At 37.6% G+C, this 14733-nt stretch overlaps 1 long non-coding RNA gene and 1 pseudogene across 17 annotated transcripts; both read right to left on the bottom strand.

Moving 5' to 3' along the window:
* Positions 1 to 425: 425 nt before the first annotated feature.
* The window catches only part of LOC110907930, a 61434-nt pseudogene continuing 47126 nt past the window's right edge, over positions 426 to 14733 (bottom strand).
* On the bottom strand, positions 1866 to 7238 carry LOC110907931. Of its 17 annotated transcripts, none has more exons than XR_004872694.1 (12): positions 7122 to 7238; positions 6591 to 6662; positions 5447 to 5509; positions 5296 to 5350; positions 5022 to 5087; positions 4871 to 4933; positions 4491 to 4771; positions 4225 to 4306; positions 3226 to 3989; positions 2923 to 3029; positions 2385 to 2720; positions 1866 to 2138 (listed from the first exon to the last, which is right to left on the bottom strand). It is a non-coding gene; the product is annotated as an uncharacterized LOC110907931 (long non-coding RNA). The 17 variants fall into 17 exon arrangements; XR_004872698.1 differs by having other exon boundaries at positions 3516 to 3989; XR_004872691.1 differs by having other exon boundaries at positions 2923 to 3989.

The following is a 14733-nucleotide window of genomic DNA, read 5'->3' as shown; positions in this document are numbered from 1 at the left end:
GGTATTTTTTTATATTCACATTCGTTTTCGTGGTTCTCGCAATAAGAGTGGTTCTCAAATGAATCCTACCCAAACTAACCATAGCAACACCTTTCTAAAGATATTTCAAAATCTTAGCCGGCCGGAGATATGCAGTTTGTCGTTTTATTGGAGATGTTGTAGTTAAGAATTAGAACACCTCTAACCATTAATTCATAGATGTGATAGCATAGAATTGTGATATTTCTGTACTTACATACCTACAAACTTTTAGATGAAGATGAAGATGCCACAATTAGTAAGTATGGCATACCCCTTGTAAACACTTTTCAAAAATGTACCGCATTGTCAACTAAAAATTTCTAGCATATACCCATTAGCAGAAAAGTATCAATTGAAAACACAAGGTTATTTGCATACAACAAATTTTCTTTCTTAGTATAATTACGTTTAACGTATCAAACAATTTTCACTCACAAATGGTATACAAAATGACAACTATGATAATACTGAAATAACCCCCAAGAGGTGCAGTTCTTGGAGGTCATTTTGTAAAAAAAAAAAAATACAAAATGAAATTTCTGACATGATTATTAAGCAACAAATCTTAATTATAAGCTTGATAACACTCTACTTGTGCCTCGGAAACTTTGTGTGATACCAATGTTATTAGATCTTCATCGGTGATAATCTGGGATATGAAGGAAGCCGTTAGTCATAATTTGTGCAAGGACGTACAAAGCATGCGTATGGCAGGCATGCTAGCTCCACGATTATAGCATGCATGCGCTAGTTGTTAAGAGTGAAACATTCGGTTTCCAAGTAGTTAGATGACCATTTGATATCGCGTAAAGAAGAGCTTTAACTAGTTACCTTTTTCATCTCAGCTAGATATTTAAAGCGCAAAAACAGTTGGTTAAGTTCATTTCCATCAAAGTTGTAACCAAGCTGAAGAGAAAGAGAACCACTTCGTTATGATCATCGATTAATGTGTTAGTAGTTCGTTTGAAAATGAGTGAATTCAAGATTCCACTATACCTCAAAAAGTTTGGCTTTCAAAGCATGGCGTCCACTGTACAACAATATTTGTAAACCAATTGTTAGTACGTACCAAAAGCATATATACAGTTTTTTAAAGCTAAACCTAGATTATTACAACATTTGACTTGTCAATTTGGGCTTCTTAAACCAACATTGAATTTGGTTAGGAAGCCCGGATTAATTGACATGTCAAAGATCTTAATAATCCTGAGTTATAACTCTACAAACATTAAATACTTCGAATAATTGAATACGATATTTCTAGTTGTTCTTTTCTTATATATAATACTAGGTTATCACCCGTGAATGCTTCCCGGGTTGTTTATTTTTATTAGTTAGTAAACATGTTTTTTTATTAAAATGTAACATATTATTTCATTAAACTTTTACTCGATGTTGATTAATTGTTAATCTTTCTGTACTAATAAACAAAAATCCTTTTTGTACACGTGTCATTCTCTGGTAATTTCTCACTCTTATTTTCTATTTATCTCTTTTATTAAATAATAGGTTATCACCCGGGATTGCTTCCCGGGATGGAGAAAGTTATTAATATACTTTTATTTATGATTAATATATACTTAAAATGATACAAAATGTATGGCATATTAATGTGTTGGCTATAGAGTTATAAAGTTGCTCTGTCATCTAAACAATTATCTATCCAAAAGAGTGTATTCTCTCTCGTTCAAACTTCACTTACCAAATGTCGTCTTTTTTCAACGTGAGCCATGTTTTTTTTAAAAGGCCAACATAATATCATTAGAAATCCTGCGAGTATCAAGCACAACTTGTATAGAATCCTTAAAAAAAGAAACATATTGCAGTACATGAGGCAAACCTTGTAAACGTTCAAAGCAAGTTATTTATATTAATTAATAATGATTAAATACATAATTTCAATCAAACAAACAACTTGGAATATTACATAATTGAAATTGAAAAGGTTAAATTAGTAACACTTCAACCCCACATGGTTTAAACGTCACCCAAATTTTAACATCACGCCAACCCACTTTGCCATGTTACCCAACCTCAATGGCCCATCATATTTTCCAGTATTTTACAGGTTATCCTCTTGAAACTACCATTCATATAGATACTCAACTGAGATGTTCCTGAACAACAAAATAAAATGAAACAATAATGTACGAGTAGAAAAGAGGGGCTCTTTACATTATATTTGCTCCCTTGAATGCATCATCAAGATGATAGCAAAATATTATATCACTGTTGTAAACCAAAATAAACGTAATATTTTTTACATAAAAGTTAAAATGAAACATGACTAAATTAGGGGCATTCATATAAAATATTAACTTGTTCTTGATTAAATCATTACTAAAAGAATTGATTCCTCATACCTTATGATTTGCATTATCTGAAGAAGTGCAGCCATTGGTAGAAAACATTAAAAAATGCTCAAATCTTGAAGATTGGTAGGCCTCGATAGTTCATATCAACATAAAAAGAGCTCATAGTCAAGGAGTGTGCAAAAGTTCATATGGTGAACTCTTTTTCTTAATCTATTAGTTTATATATCTTTAACTTAATCAAGGGCACATAAGACTAATACCTGTTTCTAGAGGTGAAAAACTGGGTACAGTTGGACAATGGGTCAAAAAGACTAACTTTAGTGAAAGTTGAAACAGGGCTGGATTGAATTGTTTTGACTCGTTCAACTTGCCGCTTTTGCTAATCTGTTTTGCTTGACATGTTTTAGAAAGAAAAACCATAACAAAAAATGACCAACTAAAAACTAACCTAGTTGAAATTTTAACTTGTGTGAACTTTTTATTTGACTTGTTTGACTGACTTGACTCATTATTAGCTAATATTTTTCTAAGTGAACAGGTTGAAACTTTCAACCTGTATAACTGATTCGACCCATTTGACACTTACCGTGATTGACAGGTGAACGTCGTAAAAGGCTTGAAGTTGTATGAATAAAATACTCACGAACAGTGAATTAACTTGGTTAACTGATTAAGTGAATAATCTCCAAGTTGCTGGAAAAAATGAAATTAGACTGAATTTTGTAATTTTAACAAAATTGCATTCAAAACTATAAATAATAAAGCTTATAAGTTAACCACCAAGTATTCACAAAAGTTTACTGAGACTAAACAAATACTAAAATAACCGCAGCATAGTAAACAACTTGAACATATACTTTAGCAACTTTCAAGTTTCAACCCGTTTTACCTCTTAGAGATCAAATGTAGCTCAAATCAACCATTTCATAATGAACGGGTCAAAATTGCCTTAGAATTAATTGGAAGCTTAACTCATATTTCAATTTGGATACAATATCATGCCTCTTTCACTGCAATACAAAGAATTTGTTTTTGGTGATTTGTAATAAAAGACCATTTTGCCCTTTAACTATGCAAAAAGTGGTGAGTTGTAATAAAAGATCATTTTGACCATGGAAAATGTTTTGGGTTTAGATGAGAAAAGGTATCTTGTGGTGGCAGAATTAGGAGATGCCAAACCTTTCAACTACGGAGGAGATCTTGTAGCATCCATGGTAGAACAAATAATGAAGAATTAAGCGAGGGTTCCAAGATTGGCGATTAGAGATGGAAGATGGTGGTGGCAAAGACATTGAGCGACGTGAAGTTTTCTTGGGTAAACCGAGAAGATTATGTGGAGCGGCATTTATGTCCTCGGGTTATAACAAAAATGAAGCACCACGGTAGAAGTAAAAAGCACCCGACAGGAATATACTTGTAATTTATTTGGTTCGAGGGCTATCTTAATATTAAATGAATCAAATTTAAAAAAAAATAGCTTACCTGAAGAGAAATGGATACATCAACTGATGATGTTGAACTCAAAAGAAATTTCAAAGATTTGTGAAGGCAAGCAAGAACCTTAAATTTGTCAGGCATGTGCTCACCACTCTCCCAATTCCGACATAGTCCTTCCACTATCCCAATTCTGACATAGGTTGATGCCCCAAGTTCCTGTCAATATGATTTTAACATGCATCAATATGATTTTAACATGAAAATGCATAAGAATGCTTGTAATTAACACGAAAATAAATATAAAATATACCACAGGAAACCTCAAGTTAGTTACTCTACTTTGGTCCAGAGCAAAAGTTACTCAAGATGAGAAAAGTTCTCATATTCAACTTGATGATATTTAGATTCATAATATCAAATTAAATAATATTAATGGGAAATACTTACTCACCTTTGGAACCAAGGCTGGCCTTATACTAACATTAGGGCTTTCCATAAATTTTGATAATATTAGGGCTTTCCATATCATCAATCTGAAATTATTAACCCAAAAAAAAGGCTGGCGAAATTATTAACCCAAAAAAAAGGTTGGCGAAATTATTAACCCAAAAAAAGGCTGGGGAAATTTATTTATTCTCAAAATTCGTTTAGTAAAAAATTTAGATAAATTTCCATGAAATAAACTGTAATTATGAATTTATAACTTATCCGACTTACCGGAACAGGGAGTTGGTCACCGGCGAGGGACACAAGTTAGTTGACCATTTAAAAACTGCAACACATCAAATTGCTATCATTTTCCAGCCAAGAAATTGACGCAAATGCCTCTCAATGGATTCTTCCAACGAATATACCTACGTGGTCTCGGCAACATTCCAAAGCATTATCTCTAGATCAAGGACATTGAAGTCATTCAAAAGCAGTCTATGTTTGGCCTCTCCCCCAAACATTATAAGTTTTGAACCAACCAATGTCACAGATTGCCCACCAAAAGCTACCTAAAAGATGCATCACAAGCAAATGATTACCATGTTAAACGATTTGTACAAAATGCCATATAAATACTGACACGCACAACTGAAAGATTCATGAGTTACCAGATTTTTTTCATGTGGCTTCCAAAACCCCAGTCGCTTGTGACTCAAGATCAATGAAACACGCTACAAATTAATTATATAAGGTCCTATAAAAATTAAATAATTCATGCCCAATAGCATTACTATCCCTCTAAGATTAATATAAACAAACCTGTAACATTATCAAAGGTCTCCTTTGAGTGACCACCAAGGAATAAGAGTTTGTTTCCCATTTAACCTGAGATGAATGAGAAAAGATCTGGTGTTTAGAGGAGAAAGATGAATAAGGAGTTATAAATTACTTTTTTTATTTATTTTTTAATTACAGGGGTAATTTGGTCGTTTAACAAAATTTAACAAAAAAATTCTAACAGTGTTAGAAATTTGGACTCAAATGGTTAACCAAAGGGTATGGGAAACTAATAAGATTTAAGTTCATATAAAACCTTGGAGTGTGTTACTCACAAGTTCAACAGATACATCGGGTAGTTGAGATGTCTCCTGCAAAGAAAACAGTTAGTTTTTCGATACATGTTTGTGAAGCACGATAATTACTGTAAACGATCAAAAAAATATATATATCTAATGAAGTCGCACCAGTCACGTGAACTTTTTGAAAAACGTTGATGTCGAATCCACCAGAAAATCTCCCATTTTTGCCTTCACAAAGTAAGAGAAATCGAATTTAGTCATGGAAGTCATTAGTTTGACTACAGAATTAAGTATATATTGTGTTCTGTTCTGTTCTGTTCTGTTCACATGCCAGCTTCAGTTGTTCGACATACATCCATTAGTTATAATCTCGTAAAGGAAAGACCTGAAAAGCGTGACCACGACTTGCAAGAATCAAAGATGTAAGTTCTCTATGTTTTTTTTGGCTTCATATTAGCTTCAAAGTCGACCTGATATGTTATTATTGTGAAAATTTAGATTGATTAATAAGGAATAATGGTAATTTCCTTGTGTTTCTAACATAAGTTCTCTATGTTTTTGTTTGGCTTCCATATTAGCTTCAAAGTTTTCTCATGGAAGTGAACATGTACGTGTATGTTATAAATACTTATGGGTTTATTGACAGGTCACCAAGCAAACAAGAAGTGCAGACAAAGGAAAGGGACAATGACAATCCAAATCAACTAAAGGCAAATGATAGAAGCGGAGCGATTACTGTAAAAATCACATGTCAATGCAGCTGGGGTCTCCTATGGAAAAAGTTGTTCTCAATCCGTACTCAAAAACGTCATCGTACAAGTTATGTCGAGCTTCGCTAGCTCACTCAAGATTGTCCTGAAATTTGGAAAGGTATTACAGTAACTTGTTTGTAATAAAAACCCATGTTAAAGTCATTGCCTAAGAAAGTAGTATGCGGCGTGCGTGTTGTGTGTGGATAGAGGAATGAAGGTACTGGATTGGATATTGGTATGGAAGTATGAAATAACCAGCTAGACGCACTTGAAGAACCTGATAGCACATTACTGGCTGAATCGGTTTGGTTGTGAGTATAGAAAAATTGGTTTTGTTCGGTCTACTTATAAAGAAGCCAAGCCTGGAATCATGTTTTTTTAGTGTCATCATCTTGTATTGTAGACAACTGTCATTCAAAAGCAGTACATACCATAGTTTTGTTTTCAACTACTATTAAATCATGGTTATCATAAGATGACCAGTTTTACCAAACAAACCCTAAACAAGAAAAAAAAACAAAATTTAATTAAACTAAAAGCTCGAATAAAGCACATACCAGTCAAAACTATGGCTTTTACATCATCTCTCCTCATAGCCTCTGCAAATTTCTCCTTCAACCCAGCAAGAACTAAAAGGGTCAAAACAAAAAAAATTAGTCAATAACATGAGAATCAAATCATAATCCCAAATTAGCAAAGAATCAGACTTTTTTCAAGTATCTAATCGGGGTAAACAAAACACAAGTACATCAGATTAATAAACAACCTGCAACAAAAGCCCAGAAGTAAAAGAAAAATGAAGATTGTTTCTTGAGAAAAAAGGAAGTAAAATCAAAATCCCCAAATAGCAAAGAACTAAACTTTTTTCCAAATATCTAATCCGGGTAAAAGAAACTTTGAACAAAACTCACTTGCAACAGATCAAAATAAACAAAGAAAGACGGATAGATGAGAAATCCCGATAAGAGTGACGGCTAGAATTCCTGAGACGACCTAGGGTTTGGAGAGAAAAAAGAAAGACAGAAAGAAAGATATAAATTCGAACATGAACAAAAGGATTAACAATTAGCAAAAGAAGATTTCTTTACCTGATTTATTGAAGCTTGAATCATCTGGACCAGAAGAGAAGAGGAAGCGTACATCAGAAGAAGGAAGAAGATTAAGATCTAGGGTTTAGAAAAAGAAAGTGTGTTTTTTTAGAGGAATTTATATCATCCGAATATAAAACGGGTCGGGTTACAAAAAGAAAGATCCGCGTGATTTTTTTGGCTACATATTGAGTTTCCCGCCAAAACCCAATCCTAGAGGCTCTAATCTAATGCCACATCAGCCCAAATCTTCTTGTTTATTATATATAATAGATTGAGAAAATAGCTTAACATATACATCAAAGACCATGCTATATACAATGCAAATAAACATACCTAAGTTTTCCAAGTGTAAGTCCAGCTTTATTAGATCTATGAATTCCAATATCTTCCGGAGACATGATTTCATATGTACTTTTGTTCTTTAAGACTCCATCCTAAATAATAATAGACAAACATTAGGGTGGATGTGTTGGAAATTTAATGAAAATAGCATTTTTCATGTGGGGGATTGTTGGAAAAATAGGTGAAAATAGCATTTTTCACAAATATAGGAAAATGATTTTTTCCTACTTTGGACTAGAAATAAATATAATAAAATGAGCGGGTTTTATATATTTATTTGTGGGTTTGTGTTCTATGTTGGAAGAGCTTCGCAACGAACTAAACCACGTCCAAAACCGAGCTAAGATGAATGAGATATCGATGCTCAAAGTTGGGTGTTTGAAACATTGAATGCTGAAACAAAAGGGAAAGTAGCACCTTGTCCCACATAGGAGGAGAGATGGAACTTAAATGGGTATTTAAGGTGGAACTCTCCATCCTTATTGTTTCATGGAAGCACACACTAGTGTCCTCGCGAAGGGTGCGGAGCACCCTAACTCGCACACGCACACGCTCGCGCGCGCGCGCATGGCGTGGCGTGGGCGATGAGGCGCAATGTGGCGCTTTGATGGCGCAATTTGCACTTCGCATGGTGCATGGGTCCTGCTGTGTCGTGCGCGGCGCACCAGAGTGAGCAAATACGGCGCGACTATGTGGCGCGCATGTATAGGCTCACAGGTGACGTGGCGCACGCGCGCATGGACTTGAGCCAAGAGGACGCACCGCGCATGGGTGTGCAGACCTGGGCGCGCGCGCACCAGGGTGATGTGCGCGCGCGTGCGCGAAGCTTCCAGCATTGAATGACAGTGCAGTTTCAGTCCAGCTTTGTAACTGACGAGTTAATAGGCTTTGACTGAGAATTAAATGACGTATTAAATTACATTGAAGACGTTTAATGCAATTTAAGCCTCTCATTTAATTCGTTTTTGTCTGTTTCAAACCGGGAGCTGTATAAATACAGCTCCATACCTTGTTGAAGGATACACTAACGAATACCAGCAACACAACAGCAAACACCACTTTCTCTAAAAAGCTTCTTGATCTTTCTCGAGCAGTTTTCAAGGTAACCTTCGGGTTGTAGGCGAACTCCGGCAGTACGCTGCTTCGGCTGTTGTACCCTGGGAAACAAAACGAGTACTCTTGGGAGACTCGGAATTTGTTTTAAGGGAAGCGTGTGTACACGTGACTCAGCCATTCTGTTTCTACCCCTTCTTGTATTGTCGTTTATTTCAGTTGTAATTGTAATAGTGTTAGCTTTTCTAATTTCTGTATTGTAATCTGTCAATAAAATTTGTTTATTTTATTTTATTTACGTGAACGGTTCCTACAATCTTAAAACAAATTTTTAAAACCGTTCGTGTAATCAAAACCATTCTGCTTTGTGATTCAAACCAGTTTTGATTCACTCGGTTTGTGTTTTAAAAACAGATTTTTTTTGTTTTCTTCTTCAAAGGAGCGACTTTGGTTGAAAACAATTTTGATTACTTCAGAATTGTCCTTTAAATTTGCTAAAACTTTCTGATTTGGTCTTCAAAGTTGGACTTAGAAGCCAATCACTAAGTTCTAATTATTAAAAATTTTCTATTTTTGGTCTTCAAAGTTGGACTTAGAAGCCTAAACAGTAAATTTGTGGTAAAAATTAAAATTTAATAGTTTACTTCTGGTTTTTGCGTAAATCAGAATTTTTTGTCTAAACTCTAAAATTTTAATTTTTCCAGCATGTCGAACGAAAACGTCAACGTTAACAACACGAGTGTTGTGACGGGAACCCCCCTAAACGCCACCACTGTGGGAGCGTCCACAGTGGCCAATCACGCTGAAAGACCCGAGATGTTTGCGGGTCTACACTTCAAGCGGTGGCAGCAGAAGATGTTCTTCTACCTGACCACCATGAACCTTGCGAGGTTCTTAACGGAAACCGCTCCCCAACCTGTGGAAGGGGAGACCGACGCACAAAGACAGTGCGCGGTAGATGCGTGGAAGCATCCGGATTTCATATGTCACGGCTATGTGTTAAACGGCCTATCAGATGCGTTGTATAATGTGTACTACAACGTCAAGACTTCCAAAGAGCTTTGGGATGCCTTGGACAAGAAGTATAAAACGGAGGATGCTGGCACAAAGAAATTTGTGGTAGCCCGTTTCTTGGATTTCAAAATGGTTGATTCTAAAACGTTTATGAATCAAGTCCAAGAATTCCAAATTATACTTCATGACATCTCGGCGGAAGGCATGACACTTAGCGAGACATTCCAAGTGGCAGCGATGATTGAAAAGTTACCTCCTAGTTGGGTTGATTTTAAGAATTATCTTAAACACAAACGGAAGGAGATGACTATAGAGGACCTTATTGTTCGTCTTCGGATTGAAGAGGACAATAGAATTGCCCTAAAAGGCAGCCTTGCGCAGACTAGTGCTAGCGCAAATTTGGTTGAGCATGGGCAATCCTCTAAGGACGCGAAGGGCAAGGGGAAAAAGGACAAAGGGAAAGCAAAGGCTAGCAACCTTGGACCGAAGAAAGGGGTTGTGAAAAAGAAACCTCAAACGTTCCAAGGGACTTGTTACAACTGTGACGAGCCGGGGCATCGGGCTAACCAATGCAAGAAACCAAAGCGTGAGCGTGCGCACATGGTGGACGAAGACGGAATGCCTTTGGTGGCAATGATTTCCGACAAAAGCGCAATGATGGATGAGGTCAATACTGTGACCAACACTCCAAAAGGTTGGTGGGTTGATACGGGAGCGACCCGTCATGTTTGTGCAGACAAAAGCCTCTTTACCACCTTCAAGGCGCTTTCTGGAGAAGAGAAGCTGTATATGGGAAATGCAGCCACCGCTGACATCATGGGTGAAGGAACGGTGATCTTGAAGTGGACTTCGGGGAAGGAGCTCACTCTAAGCAAAGTTTTGTATGTCCCAGAATTGCGCAAGAATCTAGTCTCGGGATGGTTGCTTAACAAGTTTGGATTTCGTTTAGTTTTTGAGAGTGATCAATTTGTACTAACTAAACGAGGAATGTATGTAGGCAAGGGCTATGCCCAAAATGGTATGTTCAAATTGAATGTAATGGCTGTCAAGAACATGAATAAAATTGCTACTACTTCTACTTATATGCTTGAGTTTTCTGAATCGAACAAATGGCATGGTAGATTAGGTCACGTCAATTTTAATTCTATACGCCGGTTAATCAATTTAAATTGTATACCAACATTCCATATTGATTCCCACTATAAATGTGAAACATGCGTTGAATCCAAACTTACAAGAACATCATCGAAATCGGTTGAACGAATAACCGAACCCCTTGATTTAATTCACACTGATATTTGTGATTTAAAAGCGGTACCCACAAGAGGTGGAAATAAGTACTTCATCACGTTTATTGACAATAGTACTAAATATTGCTATGTATATTTACTAAAAAGTAAAGATGAAGCAATAAGTAAATTTATCTTGTATAAAAATGAAGTTGAGAATCAACTTCAAAAGAAGATAAAAGCTTTGCGAAGCGATCGAGGAGGCGAATATGTTGCACCTTTTGTCGATTTATGCGCAAAAAGTGGCATTATACATGAGTGTACACCTCCTTATTCTCCACAATCAAATGGCGTGGCGGAACGAAAGAACCGCACATTGAAAGAAATGATGAACGCCATGTTGATAAGTTCTGGGGTGAGCCAGGAAATGTGGGGGGAAGCCATTCTCTCGGCTAATTATCTTTTGAACAAGATACCACTCAAAAAGAGAGACGAAACTCCATATGAGTTATGGAAAAGGAAGAAGCCTTCATACAAATACTTGAAAGTGTGGGGGTGCCTAGCAAAGGTGATTGTACCACCTCCTAAGGCTCTTAGGATAGGACCCAAAACTGTTGATTGCATATTTATTGGGTATGCGCATCAAAGTAGTGCACATCGCTTTCTTGTACATGAGTCCAAGAATCCTGATGTACACGTAAACACTATCATGGAGATGAATCCTAACGTTGTGTCTTACTTTGAAAATGTGTTTCCTTTGAGAAGACAAACACATGCAACGTCATCAACACCTAATTTTGAAGTAGGTGAAAGCTCATCTACACCAGTTGATGGCGTAGTTCATGATAAGACACATGAACGACCTGAGGTTGAAGAAAGTGATCGTAGGCGAAGTAAAAGGCCAAGGGTTGAAAAATCCTTTGGTCCAGACTTCGTTAGCTATATGGTTGAGGGCGAGCCCAATACATATCGCGAAGCGGTTTCCTCTTCAGAAGGACCTCAATGGAAAGAAGCAATAAGAAATGAAATAGATTCTATATTGCAAAATCATACTTGGGAGTTAGTAGATCTTCCACCTGGTTGCAAACCACTTGGATATCGTTGGATATTCAAAAGGAAGATGAAAACTGATGGAAGTATTGATAAGTACAAGGCTAGGTTGGTGATTAAAGGATTTAGACAAAAGGAAGGTCTAGATTACTTTGATACCTACTCGCCTGTGACGCGCATAACCTCGATTAGATTGGTTCTTGCTATAGCGGCTTTAAGAAATTTGGAAGTTCACCAAATGGACGTTAAAACCGCATTTCTAAATGGCGATTTAGAAGAAGAGATTTACATGGAGCAACCTGAAGGTTTCTCCGCCCCTGGTCAAGAGGGTAAAGTATGTAAACTCGTCAAGTCTTTGTATGGCTTGAAGCAAGCACCAAAACAATGGCACCAAAAGTTTGATCATGTTATGATTGACAATGGTTTCAAAATAAATGAGTGCGACAAATGTGTTTATTTCAAAGACACAAATGAAGGTTATGTGATATTATGCCTTTATGTAGACGATATGCTTATCATTGGGAGTAATGATAAAATTATCAAAGCTACTAAAAGCATGTTGAAAGCGAGATTTGACATGAAAGACATGGGTTTAGCTGATGTGATTCTTGGAGTAAAGATCATAAGAACCCAAGATGGTCTTGTGTTAAATCAATCTCACTATGTGGATAAAATTCTTGAAAAATTCAACTCGGGAGATACGAGTGTAGCTCGAACTCCAGTTGATACCTCCCAACATCTCAAGAAGACTAAAGGAGGGGGAGTTGCTCAGTTAGAGTATTCAAGAATTATTGGCAGTCTAATGTATCTAATGACATGTACTAGACCCGACTTGGCTTACGCGGTGAGTAGGCTAAGTAGATACACCAGCAATCCGTGCGCGGATCATTGGAAAGCTATCACGAGGGTGCTTAAATACATAAGATACACAAGAGATTATGGACTGCATTATACCCAACAACCAGCAGTGATCGAAGGATACACTGATGCAAACTGGATATCGGATAATAAAGATTCCAAATCAACAAGTGGTTACGTGTCTACACTTGGAGGAGCTGCTATTGCTTGGAAGTCTTCTAAGCAAACGGTCATAGCGAGATCCACAATGGAATCTGAATTTATCGCCTTGGATAAGTCAGGCGAGGAGGCGGAATGGCTACGTCAATTCGTGGAAGATATTCCAAGATGGCCAAAGCCTTTGCCAGCCATATGTGTACATTGTGATAGCTAATCAGCGATTGGTAGAGCTCAAAGCTTGATGTACAATGGCAGATCAAGGCATATGCGACGTAGACATAACACGATAAGACAACTACTCTCAACGGGTGTTATCATAATTGATTATGTGAGATCAGCGGATAACATTGCGGACCCGTTTACAAAAGGCTTAAGCAGAGAGTTAGTAGAAACGTCGTCAAGAGGAATGGGACTAAAGCCCGTGGTAAATGGGAATATGAGGGAAACCTAACTTAGTTGACTGGAGATCCCAAGATCTAAGTTCAATAGGACAACTTAATCATATTACCAAAACGGAGTCACTGTGGGGGAGTACCCCAAACTAAATAAAAGGGAGTTACATATACTTCCTAGTCCATTCCAATCAGTGACATGAAGTGAGGTTAAGCATATTAAGGTTAATGATTTCGGGAAATCAAATAACCATGATGCTTTTAATGATTCATGGGAATCACCTATGTTAGAGAGAAGTGGGGTCGCTTCAAATGGATTTGTGGGGTGCGCAAATCCTAGAGCTCTCGCAGAACCAGGCTAGTGTTCCAGGACCATAATAGGACACGACAATGAGGAGTTGGCCAAACCAGGGAGAGTATTGTGTGAAGTGTATTGTCGTTTACACAAATGGGGGTATGTTCAAGGACATCGCGTCTACACACCGCTAGTAAGCTAAGTGCGCTTCACAAAAGAAGGTTCAAAGGCTTCAACCTACCTATTTTGCAATACTCAACTATCGAAGTTTATCGTTGAAAAGTGTAAGGAAAAGATCCATTTCCATACATGTGGGGGATTGTTGGAAATTTGATGAAAATAGCATTTTTCATGTGGGGGATTGTTGGAAAAATAGGTGAAAATAGCATTTTTCACAAATATAGGAAAATGATTTTTTCCTACTTTGGACTAGAAATAAATATAATAAAATGAGCGGGTTTTATATATTTATTTGTGGGTTTGTGTTCTATGTTGGAAGAGCTTCGCAACGAACTAAACCACGTCCAAAACCGAGCTAAGATGAATGAGATATCGATGCTCAAAGTTGGGTGTTTGAAACATTGAATGCTAAAACAAAAGGGAAAGTAGCACCTTGTCCCACATAGGAGGAGAGATGGAACTTAAATGGGTATTTAAGGTGGAACTCTCCATCCTTATTGTTTCATGGAAGCACACACTAGTGTCCTCGCGAAGGGTGCGGAGCACCCTAACTCGCACTCGCACACGCTCGCGCGCGCGTGGCGTGGCGTGGGCGATGAGGCGCAATGTGGCGCTTTGATGGCGCACTTTGCACTTCGCATGGTGCATGGGTCCTGCTGTGTCGTGCGCGGCGCACCAGAGTGAGCCAATACGGCGCGACTGTGTGGCGCGCACGTATAGGCTCACAGGTGACGTGGCGCACGCGCGCATGGACTTGAGCCAAGAGGACGCACCGCGCATGGGTGTGCAGACCTGGGCGCGCGCGCACCAGGGTGATGTGCGCGCGCGCGCGCGAAGCTTCCAGCATTGAATGACAGTGCAGTTTCAGTCCAGCTTTGTAACTGACGAGTTAATAGGCTTTGACTGAGAATTAAATGACGTATTAAATTGCACTGAAGACGTTTAATGCAATTTAAACCTCTCATTTAATTCGTTTTTTGTCTGTTTCAAACCGGGAGCTGTATAAATACAGCTCCATACCTTGTTGAAGGATACAC

This window comes from Helianthus annuus, chromosome 11 (genome assembly GCF_002127325.2).
Source record: "Helianthus annuus cultivar XRQ/B chromosome 11, HanXRQr2.0-SUNRISE, whole genome shotgun sequence".
In the NCBI taxonomy this organism is placed as follows: domain Eukaryota; kingdom Viridiplantae; phylum Streptophyta; class Magnoliopsida; order Asterales; family Asteraceae; genus Helianthus; species Helianthus annuus.
The sequence above is the reverse complement of the archived record's forward strand: the minus strand, read 5'-3'. Positions and strand labels throughout refer to the sequence as shown.